Raw genomic sequence first — 14,705 nt, 5'->3', positions numbered from 1 at the left:
CCGGAGTTTATAAGGTCCCGGAGTTTTTAAGGTCCCGGAGTTTTTAAGGTCCCGGAGTTTTTAAGGTCCCGGAGTTTTTAAGGTCCCGGAGTTTTTAAGGTCCCGGAGTTTATAAGGTCCCGGAGTTTTTAAGGTCCCGGAGTTTTTAAGGTCCCGGAGTTTTTAAGGTCCCGGAGTTTTTAAGGTCCCGGAGTTTTTAAGGTCCCGGAGTTTTTAAGGTCCCGGAGTTTTTAAGGTCCCGGAGTTTTTAAGGTCCCGGAGTTTTTAAGGTCCCGGAGTTTATAAGGTCCCGGAGTTTTTAAGGTCCCGGAGTTTTTAAGGTCCCGGAGTTTTTAAGGTCCCGGAGTTTTTAAGGTCCCGGAGTTTTTAAGGTCCCGGAGTTTTTAAGGTCCCGGAGTTTTTAAGGTCCCGGAGTTTTTAAGGTCCCGGAGTTTTTAAGGTCCCGGAGTTTTTAAGGTCCCGGAGTTTTTAAGGTCCCGGAGTTTTTAAGGTCCCGGAGTTTTTAAGGTCCCGGAGTTTTTAAGGTCCCGGAGTTTTTAAGGTCCCGGAGTTTTTAAGGTCCCGGAGTTTTAATGTCCAGGGTTTAATGTTCGGAGTTTAATGTCCGGGGGTTAATGTCCGGGGGTTTAATGTCCGGGGGTTTAATGTCCGGGGGTTAATGTCCGGGGTTTAATGTCCAGGGTTTAATGTCCAGGGTTTAATGTCCAGGGTTTAATGTCCAGGGTTTAATGTCGAGGGTTTAATGTCCGGTGTTAAATGTCCAGGGTTTAATGTCCAGGGTTTAATGTCCAGGGTTTAATGTCCAGGGTTTAATGTCCAGGGTTTAATGTCCGGTGTTAAATGTCCAGGGTTTAATGTCCGGGGGTTAATGTCCGGGGTTTAATGTCCGGGGTTTAATGTCCGGTGTTAAATGTCCAGGGTTTAATGTCCAGGGTTTAATGTCCAGGGTTTAATGTCCAGGGTTTAATGTCCTGGGGTTAATGTCGAGGGTTTAATGTCCGGGGTTTAATGTCCGGTGTTAAATGTCCAGGGTTTAATGTCCAGGGTTTAATGTCCAGGGTTTAATGTCCAGGGTTTAATGTCCAGGGTTTAATGTCTAGGGGTTTAATGTCCAGGGTTTAATGTCTAGGGGTTTAATGTCCAGGGTTTAATGTCCAGGGTTTAATGTCTAGGGGTTTAATGTCCAGGGTTTAATGTCCAGGGTTTAATGTCTAGGGGTTTAATGTCCGGTGTTAAATGTACCAACAAATATTGAAGCGAAAGCAACTCTTAACAACTCTCTAATAGGCCGGATACCCCAACATAGGCCGGATACCCCCCCAACATAGGCCGGATACCCCCCCAACATAGGCCGGATACCCCCCCAACATAGGCCGGATACCCCCCCCAACATAGGCCGGATACCCCCCAACATAGGCCGGATACCCCCCCAACATAGGCCGGATACCCCAACATAGGCCGGATACCCCCCCAACATAGGCCGGATACCCCCCCAACATAGGCCGGATACCCCCCAACATAGGCCGGATACCCCCCAACATAGGCCGGATACCCCCCCCAACATAGGCCGGATACCCCCCAACATAGGCCGGATAGCCCAACATAGGCCGGATACCCCCCAACATAGGCCGGATACCCCCCCAACATAGGCCGGATACCCCCCAACATAGGCCGGATACCCCCCCCAACATAGGCCGGATACCCCCCAACATAGGCCGGATACCCCCCCAACATAGGCCGGATACCCCCCCAACATAGGCCGGATACCCCCCAACATAGGCCGGATACCCCCCCAACATAGGCCGGATACCCCAACATAGGACGAATACCCCCCCAACATAGGCCGGATACCCCAACATACGTCCCTCAAGGTACAAACTAGCCCTCACATACCTCATGATTCGCCGTCTCTCACTCCTCACGGCTGCTATGTGGGTACCAAGGCCACTTTCCCATCCCAGGACGCGTCACCAGAAAACCTTTTCAGTCCGCTCGTGTCTTTCCTCCTGGTGCTTATTAAGGCCAGTAATCTCCCGTTATCTAGATCACAACACACAGGCACAGGCGGGGGCGGCGCCATGTTTATTTACTGTTATGGGGCGAAGCAGAGAACCCGCGGCTCAGTACACACAAACTTCAACTCTTAAAAAGCAGAGTGAACGGCCGGACCGTAGCCCGTCCGGACCGTAGCCCGTCCGGACCGTAGCCCGTCCGAACCGTAGCCCGTCCGCATCCAGCCCGTCCTCTAAACTAAGATCCAAAGTCCATTCCATGCACCCGCCCAACCCCCTGTTCATGATTGGAAAACTTTACACTAACCCGTCCTCGGCTCAAGTTCATTCGATCCAGCGGTCGACCCCACAGATGCATTCATAAATTTTAACATGCTGGTCGTTCAAAACAGGAATTTTCTCATTTATAAATTAATATTATAATATATTAGCATATTGTGCATATATAGACATAGGTTAGGTTAGGTGTTTAGGTTCTGTTGGCGATTATTTGTGTTTGTAGTCCGTGGGTGAAGCATTTACAGCGTTGTGGTTCGAACACCAGTCGTCAGTGAAGCACTTGTTCCGAAACGCTGTGCGTACTAGTGGCTTTAGGTATTGTATGTACTAACTCTATCTTTAAATCTAATAGAATGTTTGTTCTGTAACCCTGTAACTATGTATGTACTGTTTCTATTATACATACATAGTTGCAGCGTACGTACTATGTACTGTACTACGTACATACTACGTACTAAGAACATAAGAAGAAGAACATAAGAACAAAGGTAACTGCAGAAGGCCTATTGGCCCATACGAGGCAGCTCCTATTCTATAACCACCCAATCCCACTCATATACTTGTCCAACCCGTGCTTGAAACAATCGAGGGACCCCACCTCCACAATGTTACGCGGCAATTGGTTCCACAAATCAACAACCCTGTTACTGAACCAGTATTTACCCAAGTCTTTCCTAAATCTAAACTTATCCAATTTATATCCATTGTTTCGTGTTCTGTCCTGTGTTGATACTTTTAATACCCTATTAATATCCCCCCGGTTATGTCCATTCATCCACTTGTAAACCTCTATCATGTCACCCCTAACTCTTCGCCTTTCCAGTGAATGCAACTTAAGCTTTGTTAATCTTTCTTCATATGAAAGATTTCTAATTTGGGGAATTAACTTAGTCATCCTACGCTGGACACGTTCAAGTGAATTTATATCCATTCTATAATATGGCGACCAAAACTGAACTGCATAATCTAAATGGGGCCTAACTAGAGCAAGATATAGCTTGAGAACCACACCAGGTGTCTTGTTACTAACGCTGCGATTAATAAATCCAAGTGTCCGATTTGCCTTATTACGAACATTTATGCATTGATCCTTTTGTTTTAAATTCTTACTAATCATAACTCCCAGATCCCTTTCGCAATCCGACTTCGCAATCACAACACCATCTAGCTCGTATCTTGTAACTCTATCATCATTACCTAACCTCAGAACTTTACATTTATCAGCATTAAACTGCATCTGCCAATCCTTTGACCATTTCAAAACCCTATCTAGATCAACTTGAAGTGATAGTGAGTCCTCCTCCGAATTAATTTCCCTACCGATTTTCGTATCATCGGCAAATTTGCAAATGTTGCTACTCAAACCTGAATCTAAATCATTTATATATATTATAAACAACAGAGGTCCCAGGACAGAGCCTTGAGGCACTCCACTTACAACATTTTCCCACTCTGACTTGATTCCATTTATACTAACTCTCTGTTTCCTTTGGTATAGCCATGCCCTAATCCAGCTTAATATAGCACCCCCAATACCATGAGACTCTATTTTTTTAATCAGTCTTTCATGTGGCACTGTATCAAAAGCTTTGCTAAAGTCAAGGTATACAACATCGCAATCCTTACCACTATCAACTGCCTCAACAATGCTAGAATAAAAAGATAACAAATTTGTTAAACATGAACGGCCATTTATAAAACCATGTTGCGACTCAATTATTAATTTATGTTTTTCAAGATGAAGACGAATTTTATTTGCTATTATAGATTCGAGTAACTTTCCCACAATAGACGTTAGGCTAATTGGTCGATAGTTAGACGCAAGTGATCTATCTCCTTTCTTAAAAACTGGTATCACATTAGCAACTTTCCAAAACTCTGGCACTCTGCCTGACTCTATTGATTTATTAAATATGGTTGACAGTGGGTCACAAAGCTCCTCTTTGCATTCTTTAAGCACCCTAGCAAACACTTCATCCGGCCCTGGGGATTTGTTTGGTTTGAGTTTTACTATTTGTTTAAGAACATCCTCCCTGGTAACTGCTAAACTCGTCAACCTGTCCTCGTCCCCACCCACATAGACTTGTTCGGCTGAAGGCATATTGTTAAGTTCCTCTTTAGTAAATACAGATACAAAATATTTATTAAAAATACTACTCATCTCTTCATCACTATCTGTTATTTGACCTGTCTCAGTTTTTAATGGACCTATCCTTTCCCTAGTCTTAGTACGATATAACTGAAAAAACCCTTTAGGATTTGTCTTTGCTTGCCCTGCTATGCGAACTTCATAGTTTCTTTTTGCTTTCCTTATCTCTTTTTTAACATTTCTAACCAGTTGTACGAATTCCTGTTCTAAAGTGACCTCCCCATTTTTAATCCTTTTGTACCAAGCTCTCTTTTTACCTATAAGGTTCTTCAAATTCTTTGTTATCCACTTTGGGTCATTAGTATACGATCTATTCAATTTGTATGGTATACTACGTTCCTGTGCTTTGTTTAGAATATTCTTAAATAAGTTATATATTGAATCCACATCGAAATCCCCATTTAAGTCACCTATCGCTGGGTTCATGTCTCGCTCCAAGACCGGCCCACACCCCATACCCAAGCCTTTCCAATCAATTTGACCCAAAAAATTTCTTAGGCTATTAAAATCAGCTTTTCGAAAATCTGGCACTTTAACAGAATTTTCTCCTACTGGTCTATTCCATTCTATGCTAAATCTGATTTCTTTGTGATCACTGCTCCCTAGCTCACTCCCTATTTCGATGTCATTAATTTGCGTTTCCCTGTTTGTTAACACTAAATCTAAAATATTATTTTCCCGTGTTGGTTCCTTAATGTGTTGCGTAAGAAAGCAATCGTCAATTAATTCTAGAAAATCTTCTGCTTCACTATTCCCTGTTTTGTTCAACCAGTTTATTCCGCTAAAATTAAAGTCACCCATGACATAAATACTGTTAGATCTAGATGCTCTAGATATTTCATCCCATAGATGCTTTGCTTCCATTCTGTCTAAATTTGGTGGCCTATATATTACTCCTATTATAATATTATTAGCTTTTTCGTTTAATTCAATCCAAATAGTTTCTGTGTGTGGCTCTGTTTTGATTCCCTCTTTGAGACTACATTTCAAATTATCCCTAACATATATGGCTACTCCACCTCCTCGTCTAATATATCTATCTGTGTGAAATAGTTTAAATCCATATATTTGATATTCAGCTAATAGTTCTCTATTTTCTACATTCATCCACGTTTCGGTAAGTGCAATAATATCTATTTTTTCTGTGCAGACAAGAGCATTTAATTCGTTAATTTTATTTCTTAGACTTCTACTGTTAGTGTAATATACCCTAAGTGAATTGTTATTTTGCGGACCTTCTCTTTCCCTGATCGTTTTGCCAATTCCTTTCTCCCACAAACACATACTTTTATTACCTCCTTCCTCCAAATCAATTCCCATACCTCTATCTACTAACAGTTTAAACCCAAACAAACACCTCTAACCACTTCTTCTAGCGAGTTCGCAACAGCAACAACCCCAGCTCTCGATAGATGCACCCCATCACGAGCATACATTTCATTTCTTCCATAGAAGTGTTCCCAGTTGTCTATGAAAGATATTGCATTTGATTTGCAATATCTTTCCAGCCGGCAATTGACACCAAGTGCCCTCGATATCCATTCATTTCCCACTCCCTTTCTTGGAAGAATGCCACATATGATCGGGATTCCTCCCTTGCTCCTAACTAACTCTATGGCTGTTTTATACCTCTGAATCAGTTCCTCACTCCTGACTCGACCAACATCATTTCCTCCCACGCTAATGCAAATAATGGGATTGTTCCCATTACCAGCCATAATATCATTCATGTTGTTTATAATATCACCAATGCCAGCTCCGGGATAGCAAACCCTTAACCTGTTCCCCCTATCTCTAGCACAAAACGTTCTATCCAAATACCTTATCTGGGAATCTCCCACAACTAATGTTTGCTTAGGTACTTCCTTTACTTTCTGAGGGGCCTGCGCTTCCTTTCTCTTCGTTGCTTTCCCTTTTGCGCGATCCACAGTCTCTCCACAGCACTCGTCCTCCAAAACGTCAAATGAATTTGAAGTTGCTATGGCGTTTGAAGGCGGCTTTATCAAAGTCTTCTTAAGGCCCCTGTCTTTCGCAACTCTCCAAGACGAGGTCCCTTTACTGCTGGTCTCCTCCTTCGTTACTTCTCGTTGTTAGCGTACATAGTATGTACTGTTCCTATAATAATAATAATAAATTATTATTATTATTATTTTTATTATTATTATTACTTGTTCCGGAAGTGTTCGGACGTCATCAGTTGTCAGTCGTGTGTAAACCGTTTTTCATTCATAAACAGCTGGGGGGGTTGGCGGATGGATGGGTTGGCGGTTCGTCTTCATCTTGAAAAACATGAATTGATGGTTGAGTCGCGGCATGGTTTTGTAAATGGCCGTTCGTGTTTAACAAATTTGTTGTCTTTTTGTTCTAGCATTGTTGGGGCGGTTGATGGTGATGGGGATTGTGATGTTGTATACCTTGACTTTAGCAAAGCTTTTGATACAGTGCCACATGAAAGACTGATTAAAAAGATAGAGTCTCATGGTATTGGGGGTGCTATATTAAGCTGGATTAGGGCATGGCTATACCAAAGGAAACAGAGAGTTAGTATAAATGGGGTCAAGTCAGAGTGGGAAAATGTTGTAAGTGGGGTGCCTCAGGGCTCTGTCCTGGGACCTCTGGTGTTTATAATATATATAAATGATTTAGATTCAGGTTTGAGTAGCAACATTTGCAAATTTGCCGATGATACGAAAATCGGTAGGGAAATTAATTCGGAGGAGGACTCACTATCACTTCAAGTTGATCTAGATAGGGTTTTGAAATGGTCAAAGGATTGGCAGATGCAGTTTAATGCTGATAAATGTAAAGTTCTGAGGTTAGGTAATGATGATAGGGTTACAAGATACGAGCTAGATGGTGTTGAGATTGCGAAGTCGAATTGCGAAAGGGATCTGGGAGTTATGATTAGCAAGAATTTAAAACAAAAGGATCAATGCATAAATGTTCGTAATAAGGCAAATCGGACACTTGGATTTATCAATCGCAGCGTTAGTAACAAGACACCTGGTGTGGTTCTCAAGCTATATCTTGCTCTAGTTAGGCCCCATTTAGATTATGCAGTTCAGTTTTGGTCGCCATATTATAGAATGGATATAAATTCACTTGAACGTGTCCAGCATAGGATGACTAAGTTAATTCCCCAAATTAGAAATCTTTCATATGAAGAAAGATTAACAAAGCTTAAGTTGCATTCACTGGAAAGGCGAAGAGTTAGGGGTGACATGATAGAGGTTTACAAGTGGGTGAATGGACATAACAAAGGGGATATTAATAGGGTATTAAAAGTATCAACACAAGACAGAACACGAAACAATGGGTATAAATTGGATAAGTTTAGATTTAGGAAAGACTTGGGTAAATACTGGTTCAGTAACAGGGTTGTTGATTTGTGGAACCAATTGCCGCGTAACATTGTGGAGGTGGGGTCCCTCGATTGTTTCAAGCGCGGGTTGGACACGTATATGAGTGGGATTGGGTGGTTATAAATAGGAGCTCCCTCGTATGGGCCAATAGGCCTTCTGCAGTTGCCTTTGTTCTTATGTTTCTTATGTTCTTCTTATGGAATGGACATTGGGTCTTTGTGTGAAGGACGGGCTACACGACTCACAACTGCTGACGTACGAACACTTCCGGAACAAGTGCTTCACTGACGACTGGTGTTCGAACCACAACGCTGTAAATGGTTCAGCCCGTCCTCCAAACAAAGATCCAAAAGTGATTCCATCCACCCGCCAACCCCCCCAGCTGTTTATGAATGAAAAGCGGTTTACACACGACTCACAACTGCTGGCGTTCGAACATATCCGGAACAAGTGCTTCACTGACGAATTTTGTTCGAATCACAACGCTGTAAATGCTTCACCCACGTACTACAAATACAAATAATCGCCAACAGAACCTAAACACCTAACCTAACCTAACCTATGTCTATATATACACAATATGCTAATATATTATAATATTAATTTATACTTGAGAAAATTCCCGTTTTGAATGAACATTATGTTAAAATTTATGAATGCGTCTGTGGGGTCGACCGCTGGGTGTAATGGACTTGAGTCGAGGACGGGTTGAAATGGTTAAACCACGTACTACAAATACAAATAATCATTAACAGAAACACCTAACCTATGCCTAACTATACATAGAAATTTTATATATAATAATATTAATTTATATATGAGAACAAACCACTTTTGTATACACAGAATGTTAATAACATTGATGAATGCGTCTGTGGAGGACGGCCGCTGCTTTAACCAGCCTAGTGTGAGGACGGGTTGTCTCCTCAATTATCAATTATCAAGAACGTTGGATTATTGCTTCAAGGTAAGAATATGTGAGGAAGAAGGTTGTTAAATGTTCTTGGGTACACAGTGATCAATGCGGTGATTAATGCGGTGATTAATACGGTGATTGATGCGGTGATCAATGCGGTGATTGATGCGGTGATTGATGCGGTGATCAATGCGGTGATCGATGCGGTGATTGATGCGGTGATTAATGCGGTGATTAATGCGGTGATCAATGCGGTGATTAATGCGGTGATCAAGGCGGTGATTAATGCGGTGATCAGTGCGGTGATTAATGCGGTGATCAAGGCGGTGATCAATGCGCTGATCAATGCGGTGATCAATGTGGTGATTAATGCTGTGATTAATGTGGTGATTAATGCGGTGATCAAGGCGGTGATCAATGTGGTGATCAATGCGATGATCAATGCGGTGATTAATGCGGTGATTAATGCGGTGATCAACACAGTGATCAACACAGTGATCAATGCCTCAAGATGCTCCCAGCAACTTACACACTCTCTAAGTTAAATTTTCTAAGTCCCCGTGGCAATATGGTAACACACTCGCCTGGCGTTTCGCGAGCGCTTTGTCCTGGGGTTCGTATCCTGGCCGGGGAGGATTGACTGGGCGCCAATCCTTAACTGTAGCCTCTGTTCACCCAGCAGTGAATGGGTGAATATATATTGTATATATATATATATATATATATATATATATATATATATATATATATATATATATATATATATATATATATAATAAAATAAGATATTCTCATTGTTAAACAACAAGTAGTTAAAAATAGACTTCATTACCGGGTCAGGTTATCTATCTCGAGGTTATCTTGAGATGATTTCGGGGCTTTAGTGTCCCCGCGGCCCGGTCCTCGACCAGGCCTCCACCCCCAGGAAGCAGCCCGTGACAGCTGACTAACACCCAGGTACCTATTTTACTGCTAGGTAACAGGGGGGCATAGGGTGAAAGAAGCTCTGCCCATTGTTTCTCGCCGGTGCTTGGGATCGAACCCGGGACCACAGGATCACAAGTACAGTGTGCTGTCCGCTCGGCTGACCGGCTCCATTAAGGTCAGTTTAAGACTGTGACTTCACTCTAAACTACCAAATGACTGTATACAGAACCCCGCAGTAATGACATCTGTCATTCAGAACCCCGCAGTAATGACATCTAACTGTCATTCTGTAATTACCTCAAACAAGTCACTCAATAAAATAACTCGGCGAACTGGATTAAAAAGGAATTTAATATACCATGGGAGCCGGTCGGCCGAGCGGACAGCACGCTGGACTTGTGATCCTGTAGTCTTGGGTTCGATCCCAGGCGCCAGCGAGAAACAACGGGCAGAGTTTCTTTCACCCTATGCCCCCTGTTACCTAGCACTAAAATAGATAACTGGGTGTTAGTCAGCTGTCACGGATTGCTTCCTGGGGGTGGAGGCCTGGTCGAGGACCGGGCCGCGGGGACACTAAAGCCCCGAAATCATCTCAAGATAACCTCAAGAAGATAACCATCCAATAATTCTGGGAGTCGACCTCCTGAGACAGCCAATAAGTCAATAAGTCGCCCTTAAGACATATACCATTTTAAAGGAGAGTTAATTACCAGGTAATTACCAGGTAATATCCCCATTGTAAGAGTGACCTCGTGTGGGGGGAGGGGGGGATTTACCTACTCAAAGGGTGCAGTTAACTATTAACATCAGGTTAATTACCTCACTGAAACACGTCGCAAATGACTCCATTGTTGCGTGTTTATGTTCAAACTTGAATGGCATTGTCGGTCAATCCGCTAATTAGGCCGCCTATACTCTGCCCCCGTGGTTAATGACTGGGTAATTAGCCCTACGCTGGCTACATTATAAAACCCGCCGGGATACCGGCAGGATACTTGATCAGTCAGGCTGTGGTTCCTTGGTCGGCCTGCGAGCCGCGGTATCCAACAGTCTGGTCCTTCAGAGTGTCAAGTTAGTGCGATATAAGAGTCCCGAGTCCGAGGGGAGGTGGCCCTCGGGGGATGTGGCCCTGGAGGCAGGTGGCCCTCGGGGCAGGTGGCCCTGGAGGCAGGTGGCCCTCGAGGCAGGTGGCCCTGGAGGCCGGTGGCCCTGGAGGCCGGTGGCCCTGGAGGCAGGTGGCCCTGGGGGCAGGTGGCCCTGGAGGCAGGTGGCCCTGGAGGCAGATGGCCCTCGGGGCAGGTGGCCCCTGGGGACAGGTGGCCCTGGAGGCAGGTGGCCCTGGAGGCAGATGGCCCTCGGGGCAGGTGGCCCCTGGAGACAGGTGGCCCTGGAGGCAGGTGGCCCTGGAGGCAGGTGGCCCTGGAGACAGGTGGCCCTGGAGGCAGGTGGCCCTGGAGGCAGGTGGCCCTCGGGGCAGATGGCCCTCTGAATCATCTCAGACAACATTTAACTAAGATAAAGCCTAACAGTAACCTCTACGGCACAACGGGTTCCGCCACGGCTCACCGTCGAAGCCTCAGGTACCGTGCTACAGTTCACAGTTGGTGGTGCTCCCTAAACAGTGACCCGCAAGCCGCAGATCCGGGTTCGAATCCCCCTGAGAGCTGGAGCAGAACACCATTGATATTCAGCCGCGTTCCGTACCCCAGGTCCGTGGGGTGGGGTCGTACCCCAGGTCCGTGGGTGGGGTCGTACCCCAGGTCAGTGGGGTGGGGTCGTACCCCAGGTCCATGGGTGGGGTCGTACCCCAGGTCCGTGGGGTGGGGTCGTACCCCAGGTCCGTGGGGTGGGGTCGTATCCCAGGTCCATGGGTTGGGGTCGTACCCCAGGTCCATGAGGTGGGGTCGTACCCCAGGTCGGTGGGGTGGAGTCGTACCCCAGGTCCATGGTGTGGGGTCGTACCCCAGGTCCGTAGGTGGGGTCGTACCCCAGGTCCATGGTGTGGGGTCGTACCCCAGGTTCATGGGGTGGGGTAGTACCCCAGGTCCATGGGTGGGGTCGTACCCCAGGTCCATGGTGTGGGGGCGTACCCCAGGTCCATGGGATGGGGTCGTACCCCAGGTCCTTGGGATGGGGTCGTACCCCAGTACGTTGTTCATTGTACAATACTTATTGTGTATTTATTGAACAATAAATGTTCAATAAATGCGTAAATATTTAATTTAAAATGATCTGCTACCAGAAAGTTTAGACAACTATCCCCCAGTTTGCTAACTACAGGTTGTAACTGTGAGTGATTTTAACCTTTCCACCCTTAACCAATGGTTAAGGGGGCGGTGTGCAGGACAGACATATCAAATGTGACACTAACTCTCCACATGTCAGTTACTTAACTTAGAGATTACCTGTGGTGGGTCTCGAACATATTGTTGATGTGACTGTGCAATGAATGTTGTAACTAGCTCATCAAGACTGTAACTAGCTCATCAAGACTGTAACTAGCTCATCAAGACTGTAACTTGCTCAGCTAAATGAATTATGTGGTTCAGTTCCTGAGCCCATTATGTGCCTCTGTAAACCTTACCACTACCGCGCACAAGATGGGTATGGGGGGCATAATAAACTAAACTAACAGTCTTGCTGACTGTCGACCAATCACAGTCAAGTTAACGTTTTGTGTGTGACGTCACCACGTCTCAACAGCCAATAGCCAATACGTCCAATTATCACACTTTATATCCTTCACATAAAAGGTCATTCAACTCTTAAGGACAAAAGTAGAGACATCTCCCTTTTACACTAATTTACATACATTAATTTGTATTAACTGCTCTACACTATTTTCCTTTCGATCGCGGCGTGAATTATATGAACCAGTGTGAGGTGTTCTGACCAATGAGACTCGTTGTTTCAACGCGAAGTAAATACAAATACTTATTTGTATTTACCTGTTTGTGTCTGCAGGATCGAGTATTGGCTCTTGGACCCCGCCTTTCCAGCCAGTGGTTGTTTGAAACAATAATTCCTGTCTTATTTCCCTATCATACCTTCTTATATGAATAGTGTTCCACAACCTGTTCCTGAAGTGCATTCCATTTTCCCACTACTCTCACGCTAAAAGAAAACTTCCTAACCTCTCTGTGACTCATCTGAGTTTCCAGCTTCCACCCATGTTCCCTCGTTCTGTTACTATTCCGTGTGAACATTTCCTCTATATCCACTCTGTCAATCCCCCTGAGTATTTTATACGTTCCTATCATGTCCCCCCCCCCTCCCTCCTTTTTTCTAGTGTCGTAAGACAGTTCTTTCAGGCGCTCTTCATACCCCATCCCTCGTAACTCTGGGACGAGTCTCGTTGCAAACTTCTGAACCTTTTCCAGTTTCCTTATGTGTTTTTTCAGGTGGGGACTCCATGAGCGGCTTACTCTAAGACTGGCCTCACGTATGCAGAGTGTGTGTGTATGTATGTGAGTGTGCGTATATATGTGTGTGCGCGTGTGTACTCACCTAGTTGTGCTTGCGGGGGTTGAGCTCTGGCTCTTTGGTCCCGCCTCTCAACCGTCAATCAACTGGTGTACAGGTTCCTGAGCCTATTGGGCTCTATCATATCTACACTTGAAACTGTGTATGGAGTCAACCTCCACCACATCACTTCCTAATACATTCCATTTGTCAACCACTCTGACACTAAAAAAGTTCTTTCTCATATCTCTGTGGCTCATTTGGGCACTCAGTTTGTGTGTGTGTGTGCGTGCGTGTATGTGTGTGCGTGTGTGTACGTCATGCTGGGATTCACAATAAATGATAAGCGTTAAGAAGTAAAGTAACACTGTAGGAGTCAGCAGACGAGAGGCCGGACACTCTCCAGACTCACTCAAGCACATAACACTAACTTCAGGGTCGAGTGAAGCACACGAGCACCCGCCACGAGCAACGAAACCCCAGACCAGACCCACTTGTGTCAAGATTCACAGGACCGACTTCACACACCCTTCACCACTTACACACCAGGGGCCAGATTCACGAAGTAGTTACGCAAGCACTTACGAACCTGGGGCCAGATTCACGAAGTAGTTACGCAAGCACTTACGAACCTGGGGTCAGATTCACGAAGCACTTACGCAAGCACTTACGAACGTGTCCATCTTTCCTCAATCTTTGACGGCTTTGGTTACATTTATTAAACAGTTTACAAGCATGAAAACTTGCCAATCAACTGTTGTTATTGTTATAAACAGCCTCCTGGTGCTTCCGAGCTCATTAACTCTTTAATAATTGTAAACAAAGCCGCCAAAGATTGAGAAAAGATGCACAGGTTTCGTAAGTGTTTGCGTGAATCTGGCCCGAGGGCGCCTGAAGTCCTGTGTACATCTCTTCCTCACCTATTATATATGTAAAACTGCTATTGCGTCACTACATATCAAATTTACGACAAAAGCCATTGAAGAACACTCTCCTATGGTCCCATAAACCATCTTGTAGGCTAAACTGATGAACCTGAAGATAAGAGACACACATTATCAGATTATCATCATCAGCGTCTGCAATATTGTTAAGCTTCAGGATATAATTAAAATCCTCAACAGAGCGATCTTCAGGGGATCGCCTGAGTGTGTTCAAGCACTCAAGCGATCTTCAGAGTACCGCCTGAGTGTGTTCAAGCACTCAAGCGATCTTCAGAGTACCGCCTGAGTGTGTTCAAGCACTCAAGTGTTTAGTGACAAGTCTATTAGTCCTTTGGCCCCTTGTTAGACCTGTCAGTCGTATTGGTTGTTAATGGTCGCTTAGTTGGTGGCCCCCCTGACCTGCTTCCTGGCCCAGCCACCTGGCCCGCTCCGTGGCCCGCCCCCCCCCCCTGGCCTGCTTCCTGGCCCCGCCCCCCTGGCCTGCTTCCTGGCCCAGCCACCTGGCCCGCTCCGTGGCCCGCCCCCCCCCCCCCCCCTGGCCTGCTTCCTGGCCCCGCCCCCCTGACCTGCTTCCTGGCCCAGCCACCTGGCCCGCTCCGTGGCCCGCCCCCCCCCCCCTGGCCTGCTTCCTGGCCCCGCCCCCCTGGCCTGCTT

The 14,705-nt window shown here is 45.3% G+C and overlaps 1 protein-coding gene across 2 annotated transcripts in view; it reads right to left on the bottom strand.

The window, feature by feature from the left end:
* Eip93F (Ecdysone-induced protein 93F) overlaps positions 1-14,705 on the bottom strand; it is a 440,165-nt gene that overhangs the window by 292,196 nt on the left and 133,264 nt on the right. Inside the window, exon 1 of one of the 2 annotated variants that reach the window (XM_045735942.2) lies at positions 1,894-2,262. The exons of the other annotated variant lie outside the window; for it this stretch is intronic. The gene's annotated coding sequence lies outside the window, so the exon portion shown is untranslated. Of the gene's footprint in view, positions 1-1,893; positions 2,263-14,705 lie in introns of those variants that run through there. 2 annotated transcript variants of the gene reach the window in all.

The sequence above is a fragment of the Procambarus clarkii genome, chromosome 6 (genome assembly GCF_040958095.1).
Source record: "Procambarus clarkii isolate CNS0578487 chromosome 6, FALCON_Pclarkii_2.0, whole genome shotgun sequence".
NCBI lineage: Eukaryota > Metazoa > Arthropoda > Malacostraca > Decapoda > Cambaridae > Procambarus > Procambarus clarkii.
Note: the sequence above shows the minus strand (reverse complement) of the source record. Positions and strands in the feature narration are given on the sequence as shown.